We start from the raw sequence: 26697 nt of genomic DNA, 5'->3' as shown, positions 1-26697 counted from the left end.
ATTTGAAAGCCAATTTTCATGAACAAAAACAAAATGATAGGAAAAAAATATTTTTAGTCAAAAGAAAAAACATATATAATATCAAATGTTCTGATTATATAATATAAAGTTTCATTGGAAAATATTTATTAAATCCCATAAAAATAATAAATAAGAGTTCAAATATATACAAAACTTTCAAAAGTTAAACTATCACAAAAAAATACAAACAAAAAAATTCAACTATCACAAAAATATTTACATCAGTGTAAAATAAAATAACTTCAAACTAAAAAAATATTCAAATTCTTTATTATGCATTCTATAAATATAAAATATTCATAAAAATTCACAAAAATATATAGTTGAGAATACAACATCCAACGAAATAATTGTATACAAAATATTTGAAAAATCAAAATTGTACCGAGCGTAGCCCGGATTAACCCCTAGTCGCCCCTTAATGACAGCCTTCCAAGTAACATTCGGAATGTTACTTTTTTACATTCCTAATCTCACTTCCACCGCGTCAACTGAGAGAGAGAAAGTACAAAGTTGCGAAGAATATGGCGACCGAGAATGTGAACGAAGCCCTTAAGGCGGCGGAATTACCGATAGAGTCGACTGAGACGCAGGCTCACAAGCTCGAAAGGAAGTGGTGTTTCTGGTTCGATAACCAATCCAAGCCAAAGCAAGGCGCCGCGGCTTGGGGAGCTTCCCTTCGTAAAGCCTGCACCTTCGACACCGTTGAAGATTTCTGGGGGTGTGTCCTCTTCTTGATGTGATCATGGACAAGATTGCTGATGAAGTTAAAGATGGAGAACCTAGAGATGATCCAGCTGAAGAAGATAATGTCTTAACCATTCCTAGAGGTCCCATGACTCGATCTAGAACCAAGCAACTTAAAGAAGCCATTGTAGGACTGATTAGGAAGTCTTTGAAGCAAGAAGAAAGTCTTGAAGGAAGCTTGATACTTCAAGACACTCTCATCACCATTCAAGCCATCTTACCATCAAGCTGAGTATCATCTAGGCTAGCAAGCAATGTGTGCTCTTTTCATATCATTGTTTTTGTCCCACTGGGTTTTGCAATGATAGGATTTTAACGAGGCCATTGTCTTGCTATCTCATCACCTAGTTGATACTCTCGGACCAACCACATGAAGAACCTTATGTTATGTTTTATTTTCCTAAGTACTTATGTCTTTTATTTCGAAAACTCCATCTATGTTGTGTCTTTAATTCTACATTGACTAAAGGAGCGTATTCCTTTTAGTTCGAGTTGATTGGAGCCTGTTCCAAGTCTCTCACTATATATATGTGTGTGCCGCAACCCTAGTAATCTATCAAGTCTTCTTTTAATCAAAACCTTTGTGTTTTCTTCTCCCTTTGCTTTTGCGAGTTAAAGAGAGTGTCTGGTGTGTAGTATCCAGTCTGTTGGTGTGTAATATCCAACGCCCAAGGGCTTTAGAAAGGTGTGTCATATCCGATCTAAGCCTAGGAGTATCAAGGAGCCTTTCCGCAGCCTCTTGTGTCACCATTCGCTCCACAGCCTTGATAAACTTGAGTCTCCGATTCGTTTATGCAAGGATCTATCCCATACAATCCAGAGAAGAGTCCTAGGATCTCATTAAGTGGTATCAGAGCACTCTGGAAGGGGAGTTTCGATTTCTCTTTTGTGTGTTCTTAAGATCTAATATTTGTCGTTTCATATCATTGATCTCTTGTGTTTTTGTGTGTTGTTTCTTACTCGATCTCTTTGTTTTCATTATCAGGATTGATAGATCTGTTGTCTCGTGTTTCATCATTACCAGATCTAAGAGTTTCGATCAAGTTTTAAACAAAACCCTTCGCATTCTTGTCAATCACGTTACGATTTCGTTTGATCTAAAAGTTTCTAGTGTTTGTTTGCTTCGATTTGTTATTACTATCATAGATCCTTGTCTATTGAATCTTGAATCATCATCTGTTGAAACTGATCTGTTTTGTTTCAATCTCGAAAGTGTTTGAATTCGAACAGTTGTGTATTGATCAAGTATCTCAATTTGCCGCTTTGTTTAAATCTTTTTTTTTCCTTATTTAAATTTTTTGTGTTTTGACTCCTTTGAACTACTTACTTGTTCAAGTCTCTTTTGTGAATCAGGAAGCAATGGGATCCGAGGATGATGAGGCAACTCTTATGAGAAGAAATAAACTATTACAAGAAGCAATCACCAAAGATATCCTTGCAGCCATGGAGAAGTTGTTGGAGGATAAACTCGATCAAAGGCTATCTGATAGACAAGACCAGAATGAGGCGTGAGCCAAGGAGTAATAGGCATGGTCGTCGTGAGCATGCTGGTTCAGAAGAGACTGATAAATTCTATGAGAGAAGTAGCCATAGCTCTGGATCAAGACACAACAGTAGGAGATCGCGACATGATCATGAGGGCAGAAGGTATAGGCGCAATGAGCTGTCAGGATTAAAGCTTAAGATCCGTCCTTTCCATGGCAAGGCTGATACGAATGCATATCTTGAGTGGGAAAAGAAGATAGAGCTTGTCTTCAATTGTCAACACTACTCTGAGATTAAAAAGGTTCAAGTTGCTGCTACTGAGTTCAATGACTATGCATTGAGTTGGTGGGATCAGTTGGTTACAAACAAAAGGCGTAATGGTGAGTTTCCTATTGAGACATGGGCTGAGATGAAGTCTTTGATGCGTAAGAGGTTTGTTCCCAGCCACTATCACCGTGATCTTCACCAAAAGCTGAGGCTGCTTACCCAAGGATCCAAGTCTGTGGAGGAATACTTTCAAGAGATGGAGTTGCTCATGTTGAGAGCTAAGATTTCTGAAGATAGTGAAGCTACCAAGGCACGGTTTCTTGGTGGGCTCAACCGTGAGATACAAGACAGAGTAGAGATGCAGCACTACTTGGAGATAGAGGAGATGTTACACAAAGCTATCTTGGTGGAGCAACAAGTTAAGAGAAGAAGTCATGTGCGTAGCAGTTATGGGTCTAACCGATACCAAACCTCCAAGGAAGATAAACCGAGCTATCAGAAGGAGAATAAACCACAGCCTAAGGAAGACCATAAGCTTAGTAGCACCTACAGCAAGGATAAAGGTAAAGCAGAGGTTACCAGCTCGCGTGCAAGAGATGTGAAGTGCTTTAAGTGTCAAGGGCGTGGCACTATGCTAATGGGTGTACCAACAAGATAGTTATGGTTCTCTTGGAGAATGGCGAGTATGAATCTGAAGATGAAAGACCAGAGACTGAGCAAGAATCTTCAGAAGCCGAGTATGAAGAGAAACCAGTTCATGGTAGGCTTTTGGTTGCAAGAAGAACACTCAGCCTACAAAGCAAGACCGAGGACCAAGAACAAAGAGAGAACTTGTTCTACACATGCTGTATGGTGCAAGGAAAGGTCTGTAGTCTGATCATTGATGGTGGAAGCTGTGTCAATGTTGCTAGTGAGACAATGGTAAAGAAGCTTGGCCTACAAACTCATAAACATCCTAAACCTTACCGACTGCAATGGCTTAATGAAGAAGGTGAGATGAGGGTATCTGCTCAGGTTTCTATACCCTTATCCATTGGGAGATATGAAGATGACATCCTCTGTGATGTTATACCCATGGAAGCCAGTCACATCTTACTTGGAAGACCTTGGCAGTTTGATAGGCGTGTCACTCATGATGGCTTCACCAACAAACATTCTTTTGAGTTCAACGGCAAGAAGACTACCCTGGTGCCTCTAACTCCTAAAGAAGTACATGAAGATCAATTACAACTTCAGAAAAAGAAAGAGATTGATCTCAGGCTTGATAAGCAACACAACTTCTATGCCAAAACTGGTGACATCAAAAGATCTCTCTACTCTAATCAATCAGTTCTCTTATTTGTTTTAAAGGAATATCTTGTTAGTCTAACTGATTGCACACCGGTGTATCCGAGTGAGATGTCAGCTCTTTTACAGGATTATCAAGATGTGTTTCCAGAAGATAGACCCACGGGTTTACCACCTATACGAGGGATTGAACATCAGATAGACTTTGTACCAGGTTCTACTCTTCCCAATAGACCAGCCTACAGAACTAACCCGGTTGAGACCAAGGAGCTACAAAGGCAGGTTGAGGAACTGATGGAGAAAGGCCATATCCGTGAGAGCATGAGTCCCTGTGCTGTTCTAGTGCTCCTGGTGCCTAAGAAAGATGGAAGCTGGCGCATGTGTGTTGATTGTAGTGCAATCAACAACATAACAGTGAAGTATCGCCACCCTATTCCTAGATTAGATGATATGCTTGATAAATTGCATGGTTCTAGCATCTTTTCTAAGATAGATCTTAAAAGTGGATATCATCAAATTAGGATGAAAGAGGGAGATGAATGGAAAACTGCTTTTAAAACTAAGCATGGGTTGTATGAGTGGTTAGTTATGCCCTTTGGATTAACCAACGCTCCTAGTACCTTTATGAGATTGATGAACCATGTCCTTAGACCTTTTATAGGCTTGTTTGTGGTAGTATACTTTGATGATATCCTAGTTTACTCTAAGAGCCTAGAAGAGCATATAGATCATATTAGGTCTGTTCTTGATGTTTTGAGGAAAGAAAAGCTATTTGCTAATCTTAAGAAGTGCACTTTCTGTACGGATAACTTGGTCTTCCTAGGTTTTGTTGTGAGTGCAGATGGAGTAAAGGTGGATCAGGAAAAGGTGAGACCGATTCAAGAATGGCCAATCCCTAAGACCATAAGTGAAGTGAGGAGTTTTCATGGGCTTGCTGGCTTCTACAGGCGGTTTGTTAAGGACTTTAGTACTATAGCAGCTCCCTTGACTGAGGTGATAAAGAAAGAAATCGGATTCAAGTGGGGAGAAGCACAAGAGACTGCTTTCCAATGCCTTAAAGAGAAGCTTACTAATGCCCCTCTTCTTATACTTCCTGGTTTCAATAAAACATTTGAAATTGAATGTGATGCCTCAGGAATTGGTATTGGTGCTGTGCTTATGCAGGAAAGGAAACCAATAGCATACTTTAGTGAGAAGCTTGGAGGAGCCACCCTCAACTATGCAACTTATGATAAAGAACTCTATGCTTTGGTGAGGGCTTTGCAGACTTGGCAACATTACTTATGGCCCAAAGAGTTTGTTATCCACACGGATCATGAGTCTCTCAAGTACCTTAAAGGCCAGAACAAGCTCAGTAAGAGGCATGCTAGGTGGGTCGAATTCATAGAAACCTTTCCCTATGTGATCAAGTACAAACAAGGTAAAGAAAACATAGTGGCTGATGCCTTATCTCGGAGGTATGTTCTCTTGAACACTCTTGATGTTAAACTATTGGGTTTTGAGCAGATTAAAGGTATGTATGAAACTGATCCTGATTTTAAAGATGCTTACAACGCTTGTGAAAAATTTGCTGCTGGACATTACTTTAGGCATGATGGATTTATTTTCTATGATAATAAACTGTGTGTGCCTAATTGTTCTTTGAGAGATTTATTTGTTAAGGAAGCTCATGGAGGCAGTCTCATGGGTCACTTTGGTATTGCAAAGACTCTTAAAACTTTGCAGGATCACTTCTTTTGGCCTCGGATGAAAAGAGATGTGGAGAAACTTTGTGAGAGATGTGCAACTTGTAAGCAAGCTAAGTCTAAGGTCTAGTCTCACGGTTTGTACACTCCTCTACCTATTCCTTATCATCCTTGGAATGATATATCTATGGACTTTGTTGTTGGATTGCCTAGAACTAGGACTGGAAAGGATTCCATCTTTGTTGTGGTTGACAGGTTCTCAAAAATGGCACATTTCATAGCATACCATAAGACTGATGATGCATTGCATGTTGCTAACCTGTTCTTTAAAGAGATTGTGCGCATTCATGGCATGCCTAGGACTATAGTTTCTGATAGAGATACTAAGTTTCTTAGTTATTTTTGGAAGACTCTTTGGTCTAAGTTAGGCACTAAGCTCTTGTTCTCCACTACATGTCATCCACAAACTGATGGGCAAACTGAGGTAGTTAATAGAACTTTAGGAGCTCTCTTGCGTGCATTCATTAAAAAGAATCTGAAATCTTGGGAGGATTATCTACCACATTGTGAATTTGCATATAACCATGCTGTGCATTCTGCTTCTAAGTTTTCACCTTTTGAAATTGTTTATGGGTTCAATCCCACCTCTCCTTTGGATTTAATACCTTTACCTGAGTGTGAAAGGGCCAGTATGGATGGCAAAAAGAAGGCCGAGATGGTGAAACAACTCCATGAGCAGGCTAGGCTCAACATAGAAGAGAAAACTAAGCAGTATGCCAAACACGCCAACAAGGGAAAGAGTGAGAGGGTTTTTAAAGAGGGTGATCAAGTCTGGGTGCATCTAAGAAAAGAAAGATTTCCTAAGGAGAGGAAATCCAAGCTTATGTCGAGAGTTGATGGACCTTTTGAGATCATAAAGAAGATCAGCAACAATGCCTACAAAATAGATCTCCAAGGTAAGTATGATGTGAGTAATAGCTTTGATGTTACTGTCTTGATTCCTTTTATTGCAGATGAACCTGATTTGAGGTCAAATCCTTTTCAAGAGGGAGGGGATGATGTGATCATGGACAAGATTGCTGATGAAGTTAAAGATGGAGAACCTAGAGATGATCCAGCTGAAGAAGATAATTCTTAAACATTCCTAGAGGTCCCATGACTCGATCTAGAACCAAGCAACTTAAAGAAGCCATTGTAGGACTGATTAGGAAGTCTTTGAAGCAAGAAGAAAGTCTTGAAGGAAGCTTGATAGTTCAAGACACTCTTATCACCATTCAAGCCATCTTATCATCAAGCTGAGTATCATCTAGGTTAGCAAGTAATGTGTGCTCTTTTCCTATCATTGTTTTTGTCCCACTGGATTTTGCAATGATAGGTTTTTAACGAGGCCATTGTCTTGCTATCTCATCACCTAGTTGATACTCTCGGACCAACCACATGAAGAACCTTATGTTATGTTTTATTTTCCTAAGTACTTATGTCTTTTATTTCGAAAACTCCATCTATGTTGTGTCTTTAATTCTACATTGACTAAAGGAATGTGTTCCTTTTAGTTCGAGTTGATTGGAGCCTGTTCCAAGTCTCTCACTATATATATGTGTGTGCCGCAACCCTAGTAATCTATCAAGTCTTCTTTTAATCAAAACCTTTGTTTTTTCTTCTCCCTTTGCTTTTGCGAGTTAAAGAGAGTGTCTGGTGTGTAGTATCCAGTCTGTTGGTGTGTAATATCCAACGCCCAAGGGCTTTAGAAAGGTGTATCATATCTGATCTAAGCCTAGGAGTATCAAGGAGCCTTTCCGCAGCCTCTTGTGTCACCATTCGATCCACAGCCTTGATAAACTTGAGTCTCCGATTCGTTTATGCAAGAATCTATCCCATACAATCCAGAGAAGAGTCCTAGGATCTCATTACTTCCTCCTTGATTTCCTCATATGTGTTAGGGTTTTGTATTATTAGGGATTCATCTTCTCTTCGATCTGTAATTCATGGTAAAGTTAGATCTGAATGCCTCTTTAGATTTCTCCGATATCTGAGTTTCTGTATCTCAGTCAATGTAAATCTATAGACTATGTTAATTTCTTTTGGCATGCGTTTTGCAGTTTGCACGAGAATATATTCATTCCCAGCAAATTGACACCGAATGCTGATATTCACTTGTTCAAAGCTGGTGTTGAGCCAAAGTGGGAAGATCCAGAATGTGCTAATGGCGGAAAGTAGACTTATGTTGTTTCCAACAACAGGAAGCAAGCTTTAGACAAGGCTTGGCTTGAAACTGTAATATCGTCTACCCTTTTACTATTTCTGTGTTTAGACAATTTTGGCTTTCACTTGCATCTTGTTTATGTCCTAATGACTATTTCTCTCTCGTAATTGGGCAGTTGATGGCTTTGATTGGAGAGCAATTCGATGAAGCAGATGAGATTTGTGGTGTTGTTGCTAGTGTGCGCCAAAAGCAAGACAAGCTCTCATTGTGGACATGGACTAAATCAAATGAAGCTGTCCTGGTAAGATGTTTCTCTTCTCACTATATGTTGTTGTGCTATTCATGATTACCAATGTTGTTTTCTTCTAGTTGTGTGGTTGTCTTTTTTTTTTCTTCACTTTCTTGCTTGTTGGTGGTGTCCGATGAGATGTGTACGTACTATGGACTAGCTTCCTTTGTTGAACGTGTTGATTGCTTTCTACAGTAAAATAGCATAAGCTGTTGAATATATCAAGAACGCTACTCTAAATTATCAACGACAGATGTAGTTGTTGGGGAAAAATATCCAGATACAAGTTTTTTCCAGCTTCCAGATAGGTCCTCGACTTCCGGACCCTTGCTCAAGAAGATACCAGGGATCGATCCCTACCTCGGGTCCGACCCCTAGATTGGACCGACCCCTTGGAGCAAAATAGAAGTTTTCTACCTAAGGGAAAACTTCCATTTTTCCGATTATGGAAGAGTCCTATTACTTGAAGCCGGCATCTACAACTATAAAAGGGGAGCTCAAACCCTAGAATAAGGGATCGACAATTCCAGACTTAGAGATTAGAGTTTAGGCGGCTAGAACTAGGGTTCATACACCATCAAACGTTGTAGTCCCGATCAATAACTCAATAACAACTCTTTGTTCTCGATTTACAACTCTTACAAACAAATCCTCTAGTGTTCCGTAGCACTTAAACGATCCTACACAAAAATATCCTAACACTTTGGCGCTAGAAGGAGGGGAGTGATCCAACTACGTGACAATGGCACTAGAGGACGACGTTAACCAGACGGAGATGTCCCCGAGAGAGATCGAGCTCCTCAACAAGCTCGAGTCTCTTCAGAGTCAGGTTACCGATCTTCACAAAGCTCGGGAGACAACACCCGGAGGTCCTGAACTTCTCCTTGAAGTTCAAACCCTAAAAGACCAACTTGGAGAACACTCCAAGCAACTACAGCAAATCGCCGAGAAGCTAGACGCCATAGAGGCGGAGAATCTTGTCCTCCGGCAAGAGAACCATAACCTCGGTGAAGCTAGCAACAAGCGAAAGCGGTTCCGGACTTAGGTTCGACCCATGGCTTCACTCTACACCCCACGCGATGGCGAAGAAGTACCTCGTCGACCCGCCTCCACCGAAGACGAACCCGAAAGCCGAGGAGCCGCGAATGATGGGACCCGAATACAAGTGGATAGCGATTCCGATATGGAGGACGAAGAGTACTCACCCGATGATCCTGGGATCTCAGATCCGGCTCTAGCAGCCTACTTAGAAAGAGTGGTTTCCGAAAGGTTCGGTACCATTCAATCTATGGTAGAAAGGCTCCCGGGGGCAGCTCCTCCTATTCGAAGAAGCAATCAGGGGTCCTACTCCGATACACCTTTTGTGGAAGAGATTGCTTCGGTGGAGATGCCGCGAAAGTTCTCTTTCCCAAGCGTAAAGATGTACGAAGGTACTGGGGATCCCGACAATCATATTGCTCAGTACAAGCAATGCATGCCAGCAGTACCAATCCCTCGGGATGCACGGGAAGCCACCATGTGCAAAGGATTCGGATCGACTTTGACCGGCCCTGCTCTTCAGTGGTATATCAACTTGCCCACCAAATCCATCAGATCCTTTGCAGCCCTTAGCAATAAGTTCGTAGAGCAGTTCACTAGCAGCTGTGACCTAGAGAAGAACTCGGATGATCTCTATGAGATCCTCCAGCATAGGAATGAGCCCCTTCGTTCTTACATAGCTCTCTTCAACCAAGCGAAGGTAGTTATCCCTGAGTGCAACGCTGATACGGCTATCTCAGCCTTCAAGAGGGGTCTACTTCCAGAGGGAGATCTTTACAAGGAGCTGACCAAATACAAGTGCAGGATTATGGAAGACGTGCTGTCTCGTGCTTGGGCTCAAGTAAAATGGGAAGAAGATGTTGCTAGTAGGGCTAAAGCCGGTCCGAAGTATGATCAGAAGTCATCAAAGCCTACAAGGAGTGACCGCGATGAGCCTTCTCACTCTAAGTCCGCTAGGGAGACTAGTAACCCGAATAGGGGCAGGTATCAGCATCGACCTTTGCCTAAAACCGAAGGGATGATGGTGTCTACTTGGCCTGACATCTCCCATCTTGCGATATCCAAACCGGATGTTGGGGTCAAAAACCGTCATTACGAAGTTAGTATCAAAACATTCGATAAAATAAAATTTTATTTTATTTTTACGAAAGGAAATCGTAAAAATAAAATATCTTACGAAAAGTTCCGCAAATTAAATAAAGTTCTCGTCAAAACACGATCATCGGAAATAACAAAGAGTCGTCAAAACACGAGAAATAGGAACTTGATAATCGCAGGATCATACGAAGCTCGGTCGCTATAGCGACCGAGCTCGAGAACCGACCGAGCTGCGGTAAAAGTTTGGTCGCTATAGCGATCGAGCGCTCGTGCATCGATCATTCTCCGAAATGTCCGAAGTATTCCGAAACGACGATACAACGTAAAACTATGCATTCTCGACTATCCGTGCAGCCGTTCTCCGCGACTTACGACTTTCCGTTTCTTGATCTCTCGATCAAATGGAATCGTCCGTTAAGTTTACGATTAAAACTGCGGAAACTTAAACTTATCGGAGAAATCGTAAAAACGTCTCGAATCAAAAATACGGTCCAAAGGGGTCCTAAACTTGATTCGAGGCCCACTTACGATTTCTTAAAAATCCATAAACCTTATGACGGTTTATACTTGGGGGATAAGCATCAGTTTCCGCGGAAAAATGGAAACTTTCCGCAGATAATCATGAAGATCGGAAAAATGGAATATTCCCATTTTTTCGACTATGACGGCTTAAGGGCAAAAGGGGGAGGCGTAAACCAACCTTGGAGGGAGTATATAAGGAGTTCAAGGCGAGAGGCATAGAGGCATCACTTTTTCCAGAGCAACTTAGCACTTAGAGCAATTTAGGCAACTTTCCGTTTTTCTTTTTTCGAGCTGCGACTCAATTAGGTTTAGCCACCTTCGGGTATTAGAACTAGGATCTCGCCGACAGCTCTCGTAGCCGAAGCACGTTACCTTGTTGTTGTCACGCTCATACGCGGATTCGGAATAAAATCCTTTTTGCTCTTTTTTACGATTTTTATTTTTATTTTCCGTTATTGCCATGTTCTGATTGCTTGACGTGTGGTTTCTCAGAAATCCGGGACCTTCTGGGAAATTAAGGTTTTCCTATTTTCCTAATTTATACAAAATATTGACGGTGCGAATTTCGGTTCCCACAATTTGGCGCTAGAAGGAGGGGGGGGGGGGGTACGGATCAATCTTACCCGCAAAAACCGCTCAACAATCAGACGCGAGATGGAAATCTCATCCTATCTAGACGAGATCTCATTCAGGGAGGAAGCAACGGCCGAACAGGCTAAACCACGCGACGACCTCCTGGTAATTGAGCTGACGATCCACGACATCGACGTCGCGAGAGTACTGATCGACACCGGAAGCTCGGTTAACATCATCTTCAAAGAAACTCTCGCAAAGATGCAGGTCGATCCGTCGAAAATTACGGAAGACTCCAGCCCGCTGGTAGGGCTTTCAGGAGAGCCCACCATCGCGTCGGGGTCGATCAGTTTCACGGTCAAATAGGGGTGGGCATTTTACCCGATAACCGAACCCGTACCCGAACCCGACCGAAAAAACCCGAACCGAAACCGAACCGAAGTAGCAAAATATCCGAACGGGTATTGAATTAGGAGAGATTGGATATCCGAACCCGAACGGGTAATACCCGAACCCGAATGGATATCCGAAGATAACCGAACATATGTATACTTAGGTCTATATTCCTAGTTTACTTCTTTAATTTTATTCAAAATGTTTATTTTTATTATGCACATAGTTCAAAATTAGATAATTTACATATAATTGGAAAAAAGTGAAATTTTTACTCACTTAAAATGCATGTCAAGATTTTTATTTCATGCATTAACAAAAGTTACATCCAAAATTTAAAAATAATAATCAATTTATTATCTTTTATTTGTAAAATGTTATCTTCAAATTTATTAATCATTCGATTGTCAGAAAATAAAAAAATCAGTTAAGTGAAATTTATACTTTTTAAATACAAAAAAACTTGAGAAATGAAAATTTTAATATATTTTTTCCAAAATCTAAATATCCGAAAACCCGACCCGAAATACCCGAACCCGAACTAAAAATACCCGAACCCGACCCGAAGTAAATAAATATCCGAACGGGTATTATACTCCTATACCGAAATATCCGAAAATCCGAAATACCCGATCCGAACCCGAACGGGTACCCGAACGCCCACCCATACGGTCAAAGCCGGAACGGCAGAAAAACTGACGGAATTCCTAGTAGTGGATATCCCGGCATCGTACAACGCCATCATGGGCACTCCCTGGATAAATTCCATGAGAGCAGTTCCATCAACATATCATCTGTGTCTTAAGTTTCCAACTCCCCCGCGGGATCGAAACGATCTGGGGAAATCCCAAAGTATCGCGGATATGTCTCGCTGCTGAACTCAAGCGCAAGAGGTCCGACCTCGACACCGCTCCCAAGAATACTAAGAAAACTTCAGACGAAGACACACATGATCTGGCTGAACTCTTCTGGCAATCTCGAAGGGCTGATGCCCTAGAGGAAAAACGCGAACCAACCTGTGAACCCGTAATTACGGTTTGTCTTGATGAAGCGTTCCCAGAACGTTGTGTCGAAATTGGAGCCAATCTCCCCGAGCCCTTGAAGACGAAACTCGTAACCTGTCTTAAGAAAAATCTCAACACATTCGCATGGACTGCGGAGGACATGCCAGGAATCGACATTAACATTACCTGCCATGAACTAAATACCGATCCAACATTCAAACCAATCAAGCAGAAAAGACGAAAGCTAGGCCCCGAACGGGCAACCGCAGTCAACGAAAAAGTTGAGAAACTTCTTAAGGTGGGATCCATAACGGAAGTCCGTTACCCCGATTGGCTTGCAAATCCCGTCGTGGTCAAAAAGAAGAACGGAAAATTACGAGTATGCGTTGATTTTACCGATCTCAATAAAGCGTGCCCAAAAGATAGTTTCCCTTTGCCGCATATTGACCGGTTGGTCGAAGCAACTGCGGGAAATGAACTCTTGTATTTCATGGACGCATTCTCAGGATACAATCAGATTATGATGAATCCCGATGACCGCGAGAAAACAGCGTTCATTACGGATTGCAGAACTTATTACTACAAAGTAATGCCTTTTGGTCTTAAGAACGCCGGCGCAACATACCAACGACTCGTCAATCGAATGTTCGCTGATCAACTCGGAAAAACAATTGAGGTTTACATTGACAACATGCTCGTCAAATCCCTCCGCGCTAACGACCATGTCGACCATCTTGAGGAATGCTTCGCTCGGCTGAATTCGCATAACATGAAACTAAATCCGGCCAAATGCAGATTCGCCGTAGCATCGGGAGAATTCCTCCGATACCTGGTGACTTATCGCGGGATTGAAGCCAACCCAAAACAGATCGACGCACTCATCGGGATGGCCTCTCCCAAAAACAAGCGAGAAGTACAAAGGTTGACCGGGAGGGTCGCAGCACTCAATCGGTTTATATCCCGATCAACGGACAAATGCTTACCCTTCTACGATGTCCTGCGGGGAAACAAAAAATTTGAGTGGTCAGATGAATGCGAAGACGCTTTCAAACAGCCAAAGCACTATATGGCGACTCCTCCAGTTCTCGCAAAACCCGTAGAAGGGGAACCTCTATTCTTATACATAGCAGTATCGGCAACTGCCGTTAGCGGCGTCCTAATACGGGAAGAACGTGGGGATCAGAAACCCATCTTCTACGTAAGCAAAACACTCCTGGACACCGAAACCCGTTATCCCCTGATGGAAAAATTAGCGTACGCAGTCGTAACATCGGCACGGAATCTTCGACCTTATTTTCAATCCCACACTATCGTCATCCTTACAACGTTCCCCATTCGAACTATCCTGCATAGTCCGAGCCAATCGGGAAGGTTAGCCAAATGGGCCGTCGAACAAGTGCAAAGTGTCAAGTCCTCGCAGATTTCTTGGTGGAGTTGCCAACCAAGCCATAACTAATAAAGAGCCTAACTCAACTTGGCTCCTCCACGTTGACGGATCGTCGTCGAAGCAAGGATCCGGGATCGGCATCCGTTTGACGTCGCCGACCGGAGAGATCCTCGAACAATCGTTTAGATTAGAGTTCCACGCTCGAATAACGAGGCAGAATACGAAGCCCTTATTGCGGGATTACGACTAGCCCACGGTTTGAAGATACGAAAGATCCACGCTTACTGCGACTCTCAACTCGTTGCAAGCCAGTATAGCGGGGAGTACGAAGCCAGGGACGAAAGGATGGAAGCATACCTCAAACTGGTCCAAAACTTATCCCAGGACTTTGATTCTTTTGCCCTGACCAGAATTCCTCGTTCCGAGAATACGCAAGCAGACGCACTCGCAGCCCTCGCATCGAATTCAGATCTGTGACTTAAAAGAGTAATCCCGGTAGAGTTCATTTAACATCCGAGCATCGGACCTCCCGTCATCATCAATCTTATTCAAGATGATAACGAGGAAGAAATCACAGTCGAATCAGAAGGAACGCCAGAACAAAACGAATATGGCTGCGATACACCGTGGCTAGAGGCGATACGAGCGTATATCATCAACGGAAAATTACCTCCCGAGAAGTGGGCAGCTCGAAAAGTCCGAACCCAAGCCGCCCGTTATGTAACGGTCGACGGAGAAATTTACAAATGGAAATTTTCCGGACCACTCATGACTTGTTTAGAAAGACATAAGGCTAGAAAGGTAATGGAAGAAGTTCACTCTGGTTCCTGCAGAAATCATTCCGGCGGAAGATCGCTCGCCGTAAAAATAAAACGCCACGGGTATTACTGGCCAACGATGATCGGAGACTGCAAAAAGTTCACACGAAAATGTGAAAAATGCCAGAGGCACGCTCCAACTATTCGGCAACCTGCAGAAGAACTCTCCTCCATACGTCGCCATACCCCTTCATGCGCTGGGCTATGGATATCGTAGGACCTCTTCACAAATCCAAGGAAAAACACTTTCTGCTGGTCCTCACAGATTTCTTTTCAAAATGGGTAGAAGCCGAATCATACGCAAGTATAAAGGACGCACAAGTCAAAAATTTTGTATGGAAAAACATTATCTGTAGGCATGAAATCCCATACGAAATAGTAACGGATAACGGATCCCAGTTCATCTCTACCCGCTTCGAAGCATTTTGCAAAAAATGGAAGATATGATTAAACAAATCAACTCCCAGATATCCGCAGTGCAACGGACATGCAGAAACAATCAATAAGACCGTCCTTGACGGACTTAAGAAACGCCTGGACGAAAAGAAAGGAAGATGGGCGGAGGAACTCGAAGGAGTCCTCTGGTCACACAGCACAACTCCGAGACGAGGAACGGGAGAAACACCCTTCGCCCTCGTATACGGCACCGAATGCATGATTCCCGCTGAAGTCGAATTTCCCGGGATCCGTAGACGGCTTCTCCCAGAACAGGAAGAAATAAACAAGATTTTTTTACTTCCCTGGACACTTTTTGAGTTTCATATATCAGGATAAGACACATTGCACTTGAGGAGTAGTTTATTACTAGTCAAAGACCTCACTACCCTTACAGTAACAAAACCAAACCGAGTTAGTATTTCTCTAAACCAAAATCATAATACCACGACTACCTAAACCAATTACGAACCCTAGTTTGCTTATTCCCTCATTTCTCCTCTTTTCTTACACTCTCACTCTCTCCCAAAACAAGCGGCGCAGACGAACCCTAAAATCTTAATCTCGCGTTTTCATTTCTTCCATATCCCAGCCGTCACGACTTTTCAGACTGCCTTTCTCCGGTGTAGACATCTAACAAAAACTTCTTCCGACATGAAAGGTACGAATCTCTGTTTTGAATCGGACTTTCTGAAAAGTGACAGAGATTTTTCCATTTTAACCATGATCCGAATCTTTTTCATGTTCTTTTAGGAAACAACAAAATGGGATTGACCGTGGACGAGCTCGGGGATCCGCTGTGGCTGACCTCATGATCCGCCGTGGCTGACCTCGGGATCCGCCGTCACTGAGCTTGGGATCAGTTGTGGCTGAGCTCAGGGTATCCGCTGTGGCTGAGCTCAGGTATCTGTCATGGAGTTTTAGAGAGTGGATAATCTCGAGATTCAGCTATAGTTTCACCGCCTCGAGAACCCTTAAAACTCACTGGACATTTCAAATCCACGGTAAGATAACCTTTTTCCAAATTTCGTTGAATAGTCAACTAGATCTAAGCATCAGTAAGAGGTTCTTTGATCTGTTCGAGGAAACATGGCAAGGATTAAAAAATTGATAAGTTTGATTAACAAAATACAGAGGGATTGAACTGTTCTCGGAGATCACGACGGTGAAGGAATGTCGCTTTGGGAAGCTCTCCCAACTGTAGATGTCATTAATGGCCAGGTTTGATATCTTTCTATCAACAAAGATACATATTTTGAGCTTTTGTTGTTATGGTGAATCAAAGATGCAACATATGTATATAAAGATTGGATTTTGATGTTCTTATGGATGGTTTCTAGCTTTCTGTTTCCAGAATCATTGAGCTACTTGTAATGGTTTTATCACTATAGAAGCTTCTTTATAAGAGCTTTGGCTTTGATCTCCAAAGACTTTGCTTATGTTATACTGGAGATTCATTGTCTTGTAGGAAACAAGAAACCCATCATACAACATGTCTTAAGGAACACGAAGGAGCTCCAGTACATCAAAGACTTTTTTGGGAAGTTGTTTGAGTTCTGATTACGCTTCATCCGTCCACAAATCCCCAGTCCACAACACTCCTGTCCACAACACTCACGTCCATAACTTACTTTCCCGTCCACAAGTCTCCCGTACACACTACTCCCATCCACAACACTCCCATCCACAACAATTCGCAGACTCTTGTCTCTACCACACGAGTCACCATCAGCTGAGCAAGGCCGTTTACTCAAGATTCTCCGACAGAGTGATGGAGCTTTGTGGAAAAGTGGTCCGAGTGAACAGATGGTGCGGCATGTCGTCGTCTATTTTCTCCACCACGATTGCTTCTTTCCCAATCTTAACTATCTATTAGCCATCACTAATGCACTGAAATTTCTATTTGGTTTCAATTTTTTATTTACTGTTTATCCATTTCGACATTGTAATAGACGAGACCTTGGAAAAGATACTGATTGAAATAATAGATAAGATGATATATGTGGATAGCAAAAGAAATAAAATGAATTGAAATTGAAAGAAATAACAATATAAATAATAACAAATTTTAATGTTTTCAAACCAGAGACACTTCCATCAAACCGGTTCGGTAAACCATTCACACAATTGATTTTGCTTCATTAAGGGTAAAAATGTCCTATCACATGCTACAAGACAAGAAAAAGTGTCTAACATGTTGAATGTGTCTCTAGATGCAAGCTAAACTCAAAATGTGTCCTATTGTGTAACAAACTCAATAAACAACGCCATGTTATTGGATAACCTCGATCTCGTCAACGAGCAACGGGATCGGGCCCTAACCCGAATCCAAAATTATCAACATGCAGCCGCAAAATACTATAACTCCAACGTCCGAAATCGCCGATTTCACGTATGAGACTTAGTTTTGCGCAAAGTTTTCCAGAACACTGCTGAACGAAACGCAGGAAAGCTAGGAGCCAACTGGGAAGGACCATATAAGATTATAAAATTCGTCTGGCCTGGTTCCTACGAAATCGAAAACATGCAAGGTGTGAAAATCCCAAGAACTTGGAACATCATGCATCTCAAAAAATACTATCACTAAAACATCGCAATCAAAGAAATACGAGATGGCTTGATCCCCGAAAAGGGGTACGTAGGCAACTCGCTAACCGGCGGGTTCAGCTATCCCCCCCGATTAAAAAGAGGGGGGAGCGGGGTGCGTATATTCGTATATTCTCACGACTTTCAAAACCTCCGAATTTTCGAAATTCTTTACAAAGATTCCGAATTTTCGAAATCTTTCACAAACAAACAACGGGTCCAGTATGATGCACCCAAAATCCAGCACCGTCGTTCTTGGTTCATGGACATGGTCCAAGGTGGTGACCTTCTCGACCAGCTAGACCTAGCCGAGGTTTTCTCATCAGATTATGCAATCTTGGATGAGCTGAATACTCAAGTGAGCTGGACTGACACTATCATGGACGATCTGAGCTGGAATAACACTCACCCGGACGAACTGAGCAAGTTGGTTCGACCTTCCGAGCTGAATCGACCATCAAACCACCCGAGAAGCAACACAGATATATGTTCATTGTTCGAAGCATATCTTCTAAACCATGATGTTTATTCACTTGAAACCACTTGGAGAATGTGCTCAACTCAATTATGGAACTCCTCGAAGAAGAATCAGATCAAACGGAGTTCAGATAAGGGAGTTATGCCATGTACAAATCAGGTGATTTTCAGTTCTCGCGAATTCAGACATGTGTGGATCGTCCCGCGTGTGTCCGTATCCTTCCCAGCATGGTGTGCACGACCAGAATGAACCTGGACATCTTTCTGAATCTGGACTAGTCAACATCAGAATCCGCACTTTGACTAGTCTTCCTTGCTTTCCACACTTTGACTAGATCTAGTCAAATTTATGTTTTCTATGCCTTGTTTTCTGCACTTTTCTTTATTCTTCTTTGACTCAAAACTCTATATAATGTAGTCTCATTTCATTGCAACATCATCAACGAAATTTCTATTTTTATTTGAGTTTTTACTCTCTGTTCTTTGCTTAGAACACTTTAGTTTCTTTGGTGTGGTTAGCTCCAAACGAACGCCTCTTTCTAGTTGGACCGGTGCGTCATATCCGGCAACTGATTGAGTTTGCTTCCTTGTTGGACCTGTGAGTCATATCAGACAACAATCAAGCACCCCGGCAGTATCATTGGGTCCTTCCGCAACCCATTGTGTCGTCAAACAATCCATCAGTTCTCTTCGGAGTTCATATCTCTTCATACCGGTCGAGTGATCAGATTTAGGGTGTATCAAGTGGTATCAGAGCCACTCTTCCGGTAACTCTTTATCATTCCATCTTCTCATCTCTCCATATTCTTCTAAACACTTCTTCTTCTACCTTTCTTGAACCCGGGCCCCTCATTACCCACCATAGTTAAAAAAAAAAAATAAGATCTAAGTTTATGCTGTAAAAAAAAAAAAGAGAAAAAAAAAGTTATAAAAAAAAAAAAAATTTCAAAGTTTGATTTGTTTGTGGTGTGGTGGTGGAAGAGAAAGCCTGCTGGCCAAAGAGAAATCCGGCCTTTGAGGTGGTTAAGGCGGGTTCCCTCTAAATCTCTTATCTTTCTATCTTTAAACACCTTTGTTTGTTTGGATCTACCCGTTGGGGATTTCTAGAGTTGTTCTTCTTAGAACTTTGAGTATAAGACTTTGAGTGCACACTTTAAACTGAGATAAACACGTGTGTGGGTGAGGATCAAACACTTGAGTGTGTGAGGTTTTTATCTAACGTTTTGTGTTTAAGAATTTTCAGGAATCATGAGCAGTGAGGATGAAAGGAGCCGACCAGGAAATTCTTTTGTTGGTTTATCTAACTTGCAGATGAGGAAGATCAATGATTCTGTTGCTAACCTTATACATGCAGGTCTAGAACAGATCCATCAGAAGCTGGACAAAATTCAAGGTGTCCAACAGACTCGTCCTAGACCCGCAGCAAGGAGCAAACGCCCTAGGCGGACCAACCGATCCAATGATGATTTTGGAGAAAGAGACTTCCCTGATGGCGACAGCAAGAGCCAAAAGAAGAGCACATACACACATGCACCTGTAGCTGGGCCATCCATATTCATCAGTGAAAAGCCCAAAGGTAAATCTGAATGCAGCTTTGAAGATCTAATAGATTTTTCAGATTCATTACCAATTTTTGATGAATATGATGATGAGCCAATTGAAAGTCTGATGAATTGTGAGGATACTTGTGATTTTCTTACTCGTGAATCTGAGTTGATGCTTGATAGTAAACTAACATGTTTTGAGCCGGAGCTTCCGAGCAGTCTTGTTCTTAGTTCACATGATTTTGAGGAAGAGCCATTCAACCATCCACATCATGGAAGACTTCCTGGCACTAGGACACCTTTGGATGATGATCTAGGTCCTATCTTTGATGAGGAGGACGAACCTGGTCCAGTCTTTGATGAGGAAGCAACAAGCATCACATCCATCGCTATGGAGAGTCATCTATGCTTTGATCCCGGCACATCTCCTCTCCCTTTGTCTCCTGATCTTCAAAAGCACAGTGAGAACTCTGATTTGTTTAATTCTCTGCCTGTCATGTTTGTCAAGATTAGTTCTCATGATGTAACTCGTTTTGGTCTTGAAAGGACGAAAGAATTTTGTGTTTCGAAGTCTGTTTTTGAAAACATGATTAATTCTTTTAAAATCTTTAAACCTGATGACGAACCTTAGCGTCTATGACGAACCTCCAGGTTCAATACGGCCTCAGAGTCTATATAATAACCTCCGGGTTTAATACGGCCTCCGGGTCTATAAAAGAACCTCAGGGTTCAATGCAGCCTCCGGGTCTGTAAGGAATCTCCGGATCACCTAAGGGTCGATCAAGGGCCTTCGGGTCTAACTGATCTCCGGATCTAGTAAGAACCTCAGGGTTCAAGGATCTTCGAATCCTAAATACCAACCTTCGGGTTTGCCAAAAACCTCATGGTTCAAAAGCATCAACCTCCGGGTTCGAGGTATCCATAGGGTTTAATCATGGTCCCTGGATCTAAGGATTAAACCCCAACACTCGGAAAACCTCAGGATTCAACGAGCAAACCCTCGGGTTCAATAAAACGGCCTTCGGGTCTAGGTAAGGGACCTCAGGGTTCAAGACCTTAAGAACTTCCGGGTTCTAGGGCTCAAGAATCTCAGGGTTCAAACCAAGCTAGAACTCTAGGGTTCCAAGCAAGGATCTTTCATTCCAAATCTAAAACTCAGGTTTTTAATAATGGATTACAAGATCTAACGCTTTTTTAATCATTTCAGGATCCAGTTCCTAGACATTGGTATCCATTCAAGGGGTCAATCCCTACAAGGATCCAAACCTCATAAGGAGTCAGCTCCCCCATAGGGTCCGTCCCCCTCGTATTATTAGCCCTTTCAAGGATCCGCCCTTTACAACACGTCTACAAGCCTATCCAGATGCCCCTGTATTCTAAAGATACGAAATGTGTTCGGCAAGGGCTGTATCCCCGAGGTATTGGTGCCGCAAGAGGATCTCGATCCTAGACCCTAAAACTCCGCCCAGGAGATCGTGCTCAAAGGTCTTATGAACCATTTCGAACGAAAGACGAACAAAGTGAAAGGCACAAAAGCAAAGGGTATTATTTAACAATAAAATTCAAGGGACAAGAAAAGCATATGAAAAACATTGTTTTAGCAAGGACGGACCGCCAAAGGCCGTTATTACAAAAAGCGCGGATATCCTCTAAGACCTGCCGCACCTAGATGTAGGAATAGCTGGTTCATCTTCAAAGGAGGGAGGTTCAGTACCCTCGAGTTCCGCTTCAGCCAAAACCACCGTCTTGTACTGAGAGAACTCCTTGTGCAAGTTCCGTTTGAGCCACTCTCTCATTACTTCCCAACGGGCGATGATCCTTGCACCGTTCACAGCCATGGTCGTCATATTTTTTTGAAGTCTCCGCCTCCGTTTGAAGTTTAACGATAGTCTCCTCCAGCTACTGCTTCTCTCGGCTCAATTGAAGCGATTCAGCTGAAGCAATTTCTACTGAACCCTCGATGGCCCGAACCTTTGCTTGAAGGTCCCTCAGCTCCAGTTCCTTCGCGACACGCCTACTCTTCTCCTCAGACAATTGATGGGTTATTTCCGAAACCTCATCTCGATTAATTGATGAACCCTCCTCCACTATTCGGTCCTTCAGATGATGCAAATCAGAAAGGACCTGCTTAGGAAAACAAATCTTATAAATTGCGGACTCATGATACAAGGTTCTCTCCATATCTCACCTGAAGAAGTTCACCCTGGACCTGCTGAATAATCCCAGAGGAGTCCTTGTCCGAAGGAAGGGCCTGCATCCCTGCGAATACATTGGCATTCAAATCAGCCAGCACGTCAGACAACCCTCCGGATGGGTATCTAGTCAGCGACGGTCGCTGTGAACGCGTGCTTACACCTTCCCTAGGCCTACCGCCTCGTGATGGAGAGGAATCGCCATCCCTCATTATCATCCTACGCTTTTTACCAACATTCGCGGCTATATCACCCGAAGCATTCCTGCTGGATGAGTCCCTTCTTGCTGATATGGCATCCGTGGCCTTCTTAAAATCCACCATTGGATCTTCAGGATCTCCTTCCCTTCTGTCTTCTGAAAAGAAATATTTCGCGAGTTATTATGTGAGAGAGGGATACCTGTAGGTCACAAAGAAATAACTTACCCCATAGCTTGCTACGGCGCAGGACCTCCAGACTAAGAAGATGGGTCATGCGGCTTTGCTTGAGGGGAAGCTTCCGTACCTGAAGAATATTGCGTTCACCCTCGACGGGAGCTGAGTGAGTTCCCTCTAAAAGAAAATAAGGGGGAATGCAAATCAGATAGATTCCATCACCGGAACTCGTGAGAAAGAGCGTCTACTAAAACCCCTTACCTACGAAGTTCCACCGATAATGGGATCCTGGGAGAGTCATGAAAACATATCTCTCTGGCCATTTCTTCACAAAAGCCAATCCCTTCCGATCAGTCTTGGGAAGTTCCTCGACTATGGGAAGCCCCGATCACGGAAGGAGATGAAAACGCCCCTCGTGCCCATTGATCGGAGCCAGATGATAAGCAAAAAGTACTTCGTTAATTCCGAAAACCAGATCTTCTTCATCTCCAAGGTTTTGGATAGCTATGAGGATGCGCCAAGCTGGAGGATTAAGCTGATATGGAGAAATATGAAAGTAGCTGCAGGGACTCGATATCAACGATGGTATGTCGCCTCTGAAGCCCGATTCGAAGAAAGCCTCATAGATAGCAATCTCCTCGGGCATACCACCGGAAGCCCGCTCTAACAGTCTGGGAACGCGAAGAACGATAGAAGAAGGAAGCGAATACTTTTTTCGCCAATCGCGTAACTCGTCCTCCCTAACCGTTGATGCGGGACCCACTTGCGGAGATCCCGAAGAAACAAACGACAGGGGAGCTGGGCTCAAAGGATTTCGCACGTCTGTGTCACGGCGGGAAGGAGGGCTGCTGGATCCGGATGACAAGGAGTTCACTCTCTTCTCCAATTCGCTCATTTCTGCCAATAAAAAAGCTTCGGGAGTTGGCACGAGAAATGGCAAGATTCGGGGTTAAGGAGATGTTACGTGAAGAGGAGAGTATATATATACAAAAAAGGATAGAGAGCCGTTGGGAGTTCTTCTCGGAAAATCCGCCGATCCGGGATCTCGGATTTCCCAAGACTGGGCTCAGAAAATTCAAATTCAAATAAACCCCGCTACCCAGATCTCTTGGAGTAAAGACGCGATCCTCGAAAGGAAAGTGAGATCCAAGAGTGAAGGTTATAGTAACTATGGATGATCCGAAGGATCTTTCGGCGATTGGGTCGAGAAATTCAAAATCCTTCTTGAATCATAGATTCCAGTTAGGGTCCCGGACTGACCCACTGCGAGAAGATAAGATACCCAAGAGAAAACTACTAAGGCTCGGAAAATACATGTTATCTCTTGATTTCCACGAGCAAAACAAGGAATAAGGGGCAAACTTCTGGGGAAAAATATCCAGATACAAGTTTTCTCCAGCTTCCGGATAGGTCCTCGACTTCCGTACCCTTGCTCAAGAAGATACCAGGGATAAGGGGCAAACTGTTGGGGAAAAATATCCAGATAGAAGTTTTCTCCAGCTTCCGGATATGTCCTCGACTTCCGGACCCTTGCTCAAGTTTTCTCCAGCCTCGGGTCCGACCCCTAGATCTGACCGACCCCTTGGAGCAAAATAGAAGTTTTCTACCTAAGGGGAAACTTCCATTTTTCCAATTATGGAAGAGTTCTATTATTTGAAGCCGACATCTACAACTATAAAAGGGGAGCCCAAACCCTAGAATAAGGGATCGACAATTCGAGACTTAGAGATTAGAGTTTAGGCGGCTAGAACTAGGGTTCATACACCATCAAACGTTGTAGTCCCGATCAATAACTCAATAACATCTCTTTGTTCTCGATTTACAACTCTTACAAACAAATCCTCTAATGTTCTATAGCACTTAAACGATCCTAAACAAAAATATCTTAACAGTAGTCTTACCAGCTTCTGATGATTGAGATAACCTTGCTGCTTTAAATTACCATTCAGAAGTAAAATTTGGTTTTATACTGTTATATAGGTTCGTTTAACTATTCATATTTCTATTGTATTGCACCTATTTAAAAGTTTTCGCTGTATAAACATAGATAAAATTTCCCAATGGACAGCCCTTTATAACATGTCAGTATCTAGATGCTAAAAGACTGGTTTCTGAATCTGTCTGCTTAAGTTACTGCTTTGTTGTTTGTTATTGTAAATCCAGATGGGTATTGGAAAGAAGTGGAAGGAGCTTCTTGACGTCACCGACAAGATAACTTTCACTAACCATGTAACTAACGTTCTCGTATTGAAGCTAATAATAATATTGTTCATGTTTATCCTATCATGTGGCTTACTAAATGTGGTCTACTTATTTGTTACTTGCAGGATGATTCAAGAAGAAGTCGGTTCACTGTCTGAAACGAAGACGCAAGAGGAATATGAAATATGCCTTTTTCTTGCATAATTTGGTCGGTTTACTTAAATAGCTGAGACTTTTAGGGCCATTCGCTTTGAGGTGTAACTCTACAAAAATAATTATGTTTCAGTGAGATTTTTTTAATATTATGTTCAGTTATATAGTGGCCCAAAAACAATGTTCAGTTATATAAATCACTTTTTGAAAGCATTATTTTTGAAAACCTTTTTTATTAACTTGAAACACTGTTTTTCTTGATGCTATTTTCTATTTTTATTGGTATATTCCAGAAAGTACCATTTTGTATTGTTTATTTTCATCTGATGGATAGACCGATGTTTTTGAACATGGAATTATACATGAACCAGCAAGTGATGTTGTCGATTTATGTTTTCTGCGATCAAATGGTTCCACTGCGGTTGCCGTTTCATTTGGGTTGTAGTTGGTCTGTCATGGCAGGTTACCGTTTCATTTGGGTTGTGGTTGGTCTGTCATGGCAGAACCATCCCAAAACACATTATCAATTCACAGGTTCCTTAACAACTTTTCTTAGCTATGAGTATTTGCTCATTTAAGAGTTTAAACATTCACTATCAATGCATTAGACAACTTAGAGATCATGTACTAGGTGCACACTCCAAATTAAGCTTTGTGATTAATCCAGATGAAGAAACAAATGATTTATTTCCTATCTAACATATTGGTTTCATGGATACACATACAAGAAAACAAAACAAGGGTTCAAAAAAAACTCATCAGCGAAGAGTATATATTTCGTATAAAAAAGAACTTAACTTACTGATATAGGATTTTATCCATTTTTGGCTATAGTATATAAGCAGTAGCGGAGCCACATTAGAAGCAAAGATGTCAAATGACTCATATGAAATCTATAAAATTTAGTTTTTAGGTTTATTTGCAGAGTTATCATTGTGGTGAATTGGTCCAAAACTTTTCTTTTGACCCACATGTCTCAGTTTCAAATCTCAATTGTATATCTTTTTAATCCATTCTACATAACTATGACCCATATCAAGTCAAAATCTAGCTCCGCCATTGTATATAAGTGGATATATTTATTGTATTTTGGAGTTTTTAGCACATCTACAGGTCTAGATATATGATTTGGAGTAATGTAGTGATTTTAGAGAATTTTGGAGATAAAGATAGAAAAACTCGTAATTGACCATCGAACCAGTCCAGAGTCAGACATTCAGAGTCAATAGTTGATCGACGAACATCATCTATCTTCAATCGACTGCAAAGCATGCTATGCCCGACTGAGAGAAAAATTTCCCCAAAAACAATGTAGCCGTGGTTATTAAACTTTTTAAAAGCACAATCTTTCCGAGATTTGAAGTTTCTCAGGTAGTTATAAGGGATGGTGGAATCCATTTTATCAGTAAAGAATTTGATAGATTGCTTAGAAAGCACATAGTATATCACCGGGTAGCCACATCTTATCACCCACAGACGAATGGACAAGTGGAAGTCTCCAATCGTCAAATCAAATAAATATTAGAAAAACTGTAGAAACCACTAGGAAGGACTGGTCTAAATAGCTAGATAATGCGCTTTGGACCTATAGGATAGCATTTAAAACGCCACTAGGAACCACACACCATTCCATTTACTTTATGGAAAAGCGTTTCACTTAGTTGAGTTAGAGCACAAAACAGCATGTGAAGTAAAATTATTCAATTTAGACATTAAGCATGTTGGGGAAAAATAATCCATGAAGAGATTACTCCAGCTTCCAGGTTTCTGCCTCCGGCTTCTAGGATCCTGCCCCCGGGTTCCGGCTTCCGGCTTCCAGGCCGAATGATTCTCCTGTCTTAGGATAAATAGAAATCTTCCTTAATATAAGGTAACCAGCTTAGACAAGAAAGAATACTCCTAAATCCGAGAGAAACA

General features: G+C 42.1%; 1 pseudogene; it reads left to right on the top strand.

Moving 5' to 3' along the window:
- Positions 1–542: 542 nt before the first annotated feature.
- On the top strand, positions 543–24785 carry LOC130497585 (eukaryotic translation initiation factor-like; annotated as a pseudogene).
- The last annotated feature ends 1912 nt before the right edge of the window (positions 24786–26697 follow it).

This window comes from Raphanus sativus, chromosome 7 (assembly GCF_000801105.2).
Source record: "Raphanus sativus cultivar WK10039 chromosome 7, ASM80110v3, whole genome shotgun sequence".
Classification (NCBI taxonomy): Eukaryota; Viridiplantae; Streptophyta; class Magnoliopsida; order Brassicales; family Brassicaceae; genus Raphanus; species Raphanus sativus.
This window is presented reverse-complemented; position numbering and strand designations above follow the sequence as displayed.